Source organism: Aegilops tauschii, unplaced genomic scaffold (genome assembly GCF_002575655.3).
Source record: "Aegilops tauschii subsp. strangulata cultivar AL8/78 unplaced genomic scaffold, Aet v6.0 ptg001254l_obj, whole genome shotgun sequence".
NCBI lineage: Eukaryota > Viridiplantae > Streptophyta > Magnoliopsida > Poales > Poaceae > Aegilops > Aegilops tauschii.
This window is the reverse complement of record NW_027333455.1, coordinates 36018-44499: the sequence shown is the minus strand read 5'-3', so window position 1 is coordinate 44499 and position 8482 is coordinate 36018. Positions and strand designations below refer to the sequence as shown.

Genomic DNA, 8482 nt, shown 5'->3' with positions numbered 1-8482 from the left:
TCCTATATGAAATGCCCGCTAAAGAGAAATCTATTTGATTGTCTCTCGGCCAATATCGATTTTTAGAAAGAAAAAACAAGAATTTTCTTCTTTTTTTATTAACAATTAAGAAAAAGAATATAATTAAAATGGAATTGGCAATATAATTTTTATAGACTTTTGAAAGAAAAAAAGGGGTTTTTTGCAACCGTTATTTCTTATTTCTTGCCTATATCAATATCACGGAAACCTTTCGCTTTGGAACGTGGAGAGATGGCTGAGTGGACTAAAGCGGCGGATTGCTAATCCGTTGTACAATTTTTTTGTACCGAGGGTTCGAATCCCTCTCTTTCCGCTCCCTTGGATCATTTGGGACTTTCGAATTGGAAAGAATTCTGACCCCCGATTTTCTCATAGATAAATGTACGAAACAAATCCAATAAGAAAAAAAAAAAACTGAATTTTTACTCCTCGCGTCCAGGATTCCGTCCTGGGTCATTAGATAAGAATCCAAAGATAAAGAGTGAAACAAAGAATATCACTACTGTATAAACAAAAAGTTTGAGAGTAAGCATTACATAATCTCCAAGATTTTTTTTTAAGGAATAGATTACCAGTTTTTCCTTACCACACGGATCCACTAGGATGGTTTTTTTTTTATACCTAAAAATGCAAAAAAGAATTCTTGAAAAAAATTGCAAGAATTCTTTTATAATAAGCACTCTTATCAATAGCAAAAATAGGGTTAGGTGGTTAGGTATTGTGTAGGTACCTTTAGGTACCTGCTCAACCTAGGTGCAGGGGAGTAGAAAGGCTGATCCAAATTTATTGCTGTAGCTACCCATTCAATGTAGAAGAATTTAAATTTTAGAATCGAAGGTTCATAATATAAAAATATAAAACTTCTCGGCTTTTACCCATTTTTAAATTTTTTTGGAATGAACACATCATTCAATTTGGCATACAGAGTACTAAAGATTTCATCGAAAACTTACAGCAGCTTGCCAAACAAAGGCTAATAGAAAAAAGAATAGAGGTATAACAGGCATAATATCCACGATTGGATTGAAAATAGCATAAGCTTCGGGTAATTTGGCAAAGAAAAAACTAGTAGGATAAAGAACAGAATTAAAACAGATACAGGTTAAACTAAGTATATTAGGCATAACAAGCATTTCATTCTTGTAGAGTAAATAATTGGATTTTTCTTGAGTTATTTTTTAAGGGAAAGAAGGAAAAGCAGATTCAAAATCTTTTTTCTTCGGACTTTCCCAAACACAAAATACCTCCTTGTATTTGCACTCTCAAATGAGAGTGGAATAAATTCGACTTTCATATAATATCTTAATAGAATTCCATGTAATGATCAATGCATTTTTTTGATTCTATATTATCCGCATGTGTAGAATACTAGCAAGAGAATATCCCTCCTTTTTTATGTAATTGAAATGGTATTGACGAATAACAAATAAACATACTAGTGTTTATTAGTGTCGCATAAAACCCGAAATGGGGCGTGGCCAAGTGGTAAGGCAGCGGGTTTTGGTCCCGTTACTCGGAGTTCGAATCTTCCGTCCCAGATTGTTTCTGATGAAACAAACGGTGAAATCATATAGTATTCCGTACGAGACAAAAGTTTATTAAAGAGAATAATGATATCTTATTCTTTCTCAGAAAACATAATAAAGTCTTAAGTCCAGTCAAATTGACTATCTTTATTTTCATGAAAAATGGGATCTATCAAGCACATTCAGGATATGCCTCTACTATAAAATAAAATCACTTAGTCCATATTTTTTTCTTCCTTTGGTATTCGAGTTTGAAGAAGTACGAGAATTCTATAACTACCAAAAACTTTCAATCTTTTCATTGGAATAGTTTATTTAGTTATTATAGTTAATTGTTTTTGGTACTGAAAAAATATATTACTACTAGAATTCTAATTCTAGTAATTAAATTAATTAAACTTTTTTGGAGGTTGATAGTTTATTTATTGAGGAAGAGTCAATCTTCTTTTCTCACTTCAAGATTGATCATCTCGAGCCATCCGTTGAGGGTGGAAATTTAAGAATAAATAAGTTTTAAGCAAACTTGTTTAGTCGTCTTTTTCAAACTATGTTTCATTCATATGATAGAATTTTAATATGGGTTTAAATAAATTGGATCTTGGCGGAGGCTTCCCGGATAAATACTTACTTTCTTTTATCCATATTGCTCCATAGATAGCAAGTTTTAATTAGTATAAAAAACTAAACCAATGACTATTCATGATTCCATCCATATTGGATCAATTCTCTATACCACTTTGCAATGAAAAGAGGAATGTTTGTTATGGTAAAACTTCGTTTAAAACGATGTGGTAGAAAGCAACGTGCGACTTGAAGGACATGATCGATTGTGGATTTTTCTATCCATCATTTTCCATAGTAATGAAAATGCTCTTGGCTCGACATAGCCTGTTCTATTCGTTCCGAACCAAATTTGCGCTGGTTTAAGTAACATAGTACACGATGGAGCTCGAGAGGACAGAATTTTTTTTATCAAGGGAAAGAATCTAGGGTTAGTGAAAACTAATAAATTAGGCCAACTTTGTCAGTCTATCCTTAATATAGAAATAAATCGAAAGGTTAAAATAAGAATAAAGTCCAATAAAAGTATATCAGAATCAATCCCTCTTATTAGATTTCTATAGAAGAGATAAATGCTTTATCGAAGGAAATAAGAAAAAAGGGTATGTTGCTACTCTTTTGAAAGAAAAAAATAGGAATTCCCGAAGTAATGTCTAAACCCAAGGATTTCACAAATCAAAGATAAAGGATTCCAGAACAAGTAAACACAATTTTCAATTGTCTCAACAACAGAGTTGGATCAGAATAAGGAATAAAAGTCAATTCGTTCGAAATGAGACAAAGAAAAGAGTTTAAAGACGACTCAAAAATTTTGGAAGGATTTGCCTTCGAAGTTTGTCAGGCAAAATTAGCCCACTTGAGTCATGAGTATAAATGAAATTTGTTTTTCTGTAAGGAAATTAATGCACGTCATAGTCTAATTTCTATTATTATCGACAGAAATTCGAATCATTTTCTCGAGCCGTATGAGGAGAAAACCTCCTATACGTTTCTAGGGGGGGGCGTTGTTTATCTACATCTATCCCAATAAGCTGTCTATCGAATCGTTGCAATTGATGTTCGATCTCGAAGAGAAGGAAGAGATCTTCAAAAAGTAGGTTTTTATGATCCGATAAAGAATCAAACTTGTTTAAATGTTCCAGCTATTCTCTATTTCTTGAAAAGGGTGCTCAACCAACAAGAACTGTTTATGATATTTTAAGGAAGGCGGAATTCTTTAAAGAAAAAGAAAGAACTTTGAGTTAATTGAAGAACTAAATGAATCAAAAAGTAGGATAGGAGAAGATTATTAGTATTCTAGTTGTCTAATTATTTAGACACAATTTTACCTCTTTTTTTAATCCCTATTTGATTTATATTATATCGTGCCAATTCAACATAAGCCCCTATTTTATTTACTTTTTCTATCTAATTTGTTTTCTTACCATTGTATTTCCATTGACAAAGGTCTATTGAACAAATAGAATTTGTAGATAGATGGGTCCTCTTATCCTCACTCCATATTCAATTTTTCCGCCTACACTTCGCTCAAATGATACGGGTGTTCCTCTTGCATGTATTCTCATACAATATAATATATATTTTTTTTTAATAAAAATCGCTAAAATAAGGAGAATTTGGCCATCGTGATTAGGGTCGCTCTTTTTTTAACTTTACTTTAGTGGAATTTAACCGGACCTGTTCGTTTTGGCATTTGAGTGTTTTCATGGTCGATAAAAAAATCTTTTGATGTCTTGCTAGTTCAATGTTTTGACAGAAGCGCGCGGTGTAATTCCATTGATTTTTGGATTTCGATCGTATCTAAGATCCTTTTTTATCTGGGTTGCTAACTCAATGGTAGAGTACTCGGCTTTTAAGTGCGACTATGATCTTTTACACATTTGGATGAAACAACAAATTCGTCCAGACTCTTGTAGAGTCTAGAAGACCACGACTGATCCTCAAAGGTAATGAATGGAAAAAATAGCATGTCGTAATAAAATCAATCTTTTTTGAATGGAATCCAAAATTACGATTTTCTGGGTCTAATGAATAAATGGATAGAGCTGGCTCCAATTCTGGTAAAATAAAAAGCAACGAGCTGAACTTCCTAATTGGAATGATTCCCCGCTCTAATTAGACGTTTAAAAATAGATTAGTGCCGGATGCGGGGAAAGGTTGGGTTTTCTATGAGTGGACCCTTTATTTTTTCTTTTTTTTTTAGAAATCCTAATTATTCTTGATTATGGATTGAATAAGGGATGTTATGGATTGAATGTGTAAAAGAAGCAGTATATTGATAAAGAGGCTGTATTCCAAAGTCAAAAGAGCGATTGGCCTGCAAAAATAAAAAACTTGTTCTGTTCTTTTTTTTTAATTAGAACAAACATAAACTAATTGGGTAGAAAAGGAGCAGAAAAAGATCTGTGGATTAGACTCCCTTTCTTCAGGGTTTGTATTAAAAATGCAACACCCTGTTCTGACCATATTGCACTATGTATCATCATTCGATAAACCGAGAATGCTTCTTCTCTCTGATTCAAGTAGAAATACAAATGGAAAAATTCGAAGGGTATTTCAGAAAAACATAAATCTCGTCAACAATACTTTGTCTACCCACTTCTCTTTCAGGAATATATTTATGCATTTGCCCACCATTATGGATTAAATGGTTCTGAACCTGTGGAAATAGTTGTTAGTTGTAATAACAAGAAATTTAGTTCACTACTTGTGAAACGTTTAATTATTCGAATGTATCAGCAGAATTTTTTGGATAACTCGGTTAATCATCCTAACCAAGATCGATTATTGGATTACAAAAATTATTTTTATTCTGAGTTTTATTCTCAGATTCTATCTGAAGGGTTTGCGATCGTTGTGAAATCCCATTCTCGCTACGGGAATTATTTTGTCCGAAAGAAAAAGAAATACCAAAGTTTCAGAATTTACGCTCTATTCATTCAATATTTCCCTTTTTAGAAGACAAATTTTTGCATTTGATTATCTATCACATATAGAAATACCTATCCTATCCATTTGGAAATCCTGGTTCAACTCCTTCAATACCGTATCCAAGATGTTCCATCTTTGCATTTATTGCGATTCTTTCTCAACTATTATTCGAATTGGAATAGTTTTATTACTTCAATGAAATCCATTTTTTATTTCAAAAAGAAAATAAAAGACTGTTTCGATTCCTATATAACTCTTATGTATCAGAATATGAATTTTTTTTGTTGTTTTCTTCGTAAACAATCTTCTTGCTTACCATTAGCATCTTCTGGAACTTTTCTGGAACGAATCCACTTTTCTAGGAAGATGGAACATTTTGGGATAATGTACCCTGGTTTTTCTCGGAAAAACCCTATGGTTCTTTATGGATCCTCTTATGCATTATGTTCGATATCAAGGAAAGGCAATTCTTGCATCAAAAGGCACTTTTTTTTTGAAGAAGAAATGGAAATGCTACCTTATCAATTTCTGGCAATATTATTTCTGTTTTGGACTCAGCCGCGAAGAATCCATATAAACAATTAGCAAACTCTTGCTTCGATTTTATGGGGTACCTTCAAGTGTACCAAAAAGTTCTTTGTTAGTAAGGAATCAAATGCTGGAGAAGTCATTTCTAATAGATACTCGAATGAAAAATTCGATACCATAGTCCCCGCTACTCTCCTCATAGGATACTTATCAAAAGCTCAATTTTGTACTGGATCGGGGCATCCTATTAGTAAACCCATTTGGACAGATTTATCAGATTGGGATATTCTTGATCGATTTGGTCGGATATGTAGAAATCTTTTTCATTATCATAGTGGATCTTCGAAAAAACGGACTTTGTATCGACTAAAGTATATACTTCGACTTTCATGCGCTAGAACTTTAGCTCGGAAACATAAAAGCACGGTACGAACTTTTATGCAACGATTGGGTTCGGCATTTTTAGAAGAATTTTTTATGGAAGAAGAGCAAGTTTTTTCTTTGATGTTCACCAAAACAACTCTTTTTTCTTTCTGTGGATCACACACTGAGCGTATTTGGTATTTGGATATTATACGTATCAATGACCTGGTCAACCCTCTTAATTAATCATTAGACGAAATTAAGAAACAGGAAAGGGTTGATAAATGATCAAGAAAAAACTTTTCTATTTTTCATTCTGAAATGTTCTTTTTATTATAATAAAGAGTAGGTGAATCAAGTTACTAATTAAAAAAATTAGTAGAACTTCCTCTTTGGAATAGAAATTGGCTATTTCTACATAGGGAAAGTCGTGTGCAATGAAAAATGCAAGCACGATTTGGGGAGGGATTTTTCTCTATTGTAACAAGGAAGAATTATCTACTCATCCGACTAGTTCCGGGTTCGAGTCCCGGGCAACCCATATAGAAAAGACTCATCAAAGTTAAAAACTTTGACTCACTTCATTTACAAATACAAAATTATTGGTTTGGTTAATTTAGTTATATGGATAGCTAATCTTTGGGCTGACTTGGTTGACATTGGTATATAGTCTATGTTATACTGTTTAAATAACAAGCCTTCTATTATCTATATTCTAGTTATACGTGTGCTTGGGAGTCCTTGCAATTTGAATAAACAAGATCTTACCATGACTGCAATTTTAGAGAGACGCGAAAGTACAAGCTGTGGGTCGCTTCTGCAACTGGATAACTAGCACTGAAAAATCGTCTTTACATCGGATGGTTCGGTGTTTTGATGATCCCTACCTTATTGACCGCAACTTCTGTATTTATTATCGCCTTCATCGCTGCCCCCCTCCAGTAGATATTGATGGTATTCGTGAGCCTGTTTCTGGTTCTTTACTTTATGAAACAATATTATCTCTGGTGCTATTATCCCTACTTCTGCGGCGATCGGATTGCACTTTTACCCAATTTGGGAAGCTGCATCTGTTGATGAGTGGTTATACAATGGTGGTCCTTATGAGCTAATTGTTCTACACCTTCTTACTTGGTGTAGCTTGTTATATGGGTCGTGAGTGGGAACTAGTTTCCGTCTGGGTATGCGTCCTTGGATTGCTGTTGCATATTCAGCTCCTGTTGCAGCTGCTACTGCTGTTTTCTTGATTTTACCCTATTGGTCAAGGAAGCTTTTCTGATGGTATGCCTTTAGGAATCTCTGGTACTTTCAACTTATGATTGTATTCCAGGCAGAGCACAACATCCTTATGCATCCATTCCACATGTTAGGTGTAGCTGGTGTATTCGCGGTTCCCTATTCAGTGCTATGCATGGTTCCTTGGTACCTCTAGTTGATCAGGGAAACTACTGAAAATGAATCTGCTAATGAGGGTTACAAATTTGGTCAAGAGAAGAAACTTATAATATTGTGGCTGCTCATGGTTATTTTGGCCGATTAATCTTCCAATATGCTAGTTTCAACAACTCTCGTTCTTTACACTTCTTCTTGGCTGCTTGCCTGTAGTAGGAATCTGGTGTCACTGCTTTAGGTATTAGTACTATGGCTTTCAACCTAAATGGTTTCAATTTCAACCAATCTGTAGTTGATAGTCAAGGTCGCGTTATTAATACTTGGGCTGATATACATCAACCGTGCTAACCTTGGTATGGGAAGTAATGCACGAACGTAATGCTCACAACTTCCCTCTAGACTTAGCTGCTGTTGAAGTTCCATCTATTAATGGATAAGTTTTTTCTGCTAACATATAAGAATTTTTTGAAGAAAGAAAAGACAGAAATACCCATATCTTGTTCTAGCAAGATATTGGGTATTTCTGTCTTTATTTTGAATCTTTTTTTTCTTCTTAATCTTTCTATTCAGAATTCAGTTAACGACGAGATTTAGTATCCTTTCTTGCATTTTCATAACTCGTGAAATGCCGAGTAGGCACGAATTCCCCCAATTTGCGACCTACCATAGGATTTGTTATGTAAATAGGTATATGTTCCTTTTCCATTATGAATCGCGATTGTATGGCCAACCATTGTGGGTAGAATGCTAGATGCCCGGGACCACGTTACTATTGTTCTTTCTCCTCCTTCATATTGACCTTTTCTATCTTTGCCAATAAATGATGAGCTACAAAAGGATTCGTTTTTTTTCGGTGTCACAGCTGATTACTCCTTTTTCCTTTTTAAAGAGTGGCATTTCTATGTCCAATATCTCGATCGAAGTACGGAGGTCAGAATAAATAGAATAATGATCAATGGAAAAAAGCAAAAAAATCCTTTAGCTGGATAAGGGGCGGATGTAGCCAAGTGGATCAAGGCAGTGGATTGTGAATCACCATGCGCGGGTTCAATTCCCGTCGTTCGCCCATCGCATTATTGCAAATTCCAAAATGCAATTTTCCATATTCCTAGTTACGTATTTACTTACGGCGACGAAGAATAAAACTATCGCTATATTTT

At 34.2% G+C, this 8482-nt stretch overlaps 1 non-coding gene across 1 annotated transcript; it reads left to right on the top strand.

Annotated features, from left to right (window-relative positions):
- Positions 1-246: 246 nt before the first annotated feature.
- On the top strand, positions 247-334 carry TRNAS-GCU (transfer RNA serine (anticodon GCU)). Its single transcript has one exon. It is a non-coding gene; the product is annotated as a tRNA-Ser (tRNA).
- The last annotated feature ends 8148 nt before the right edge of the window (positions 335-8482 follow it).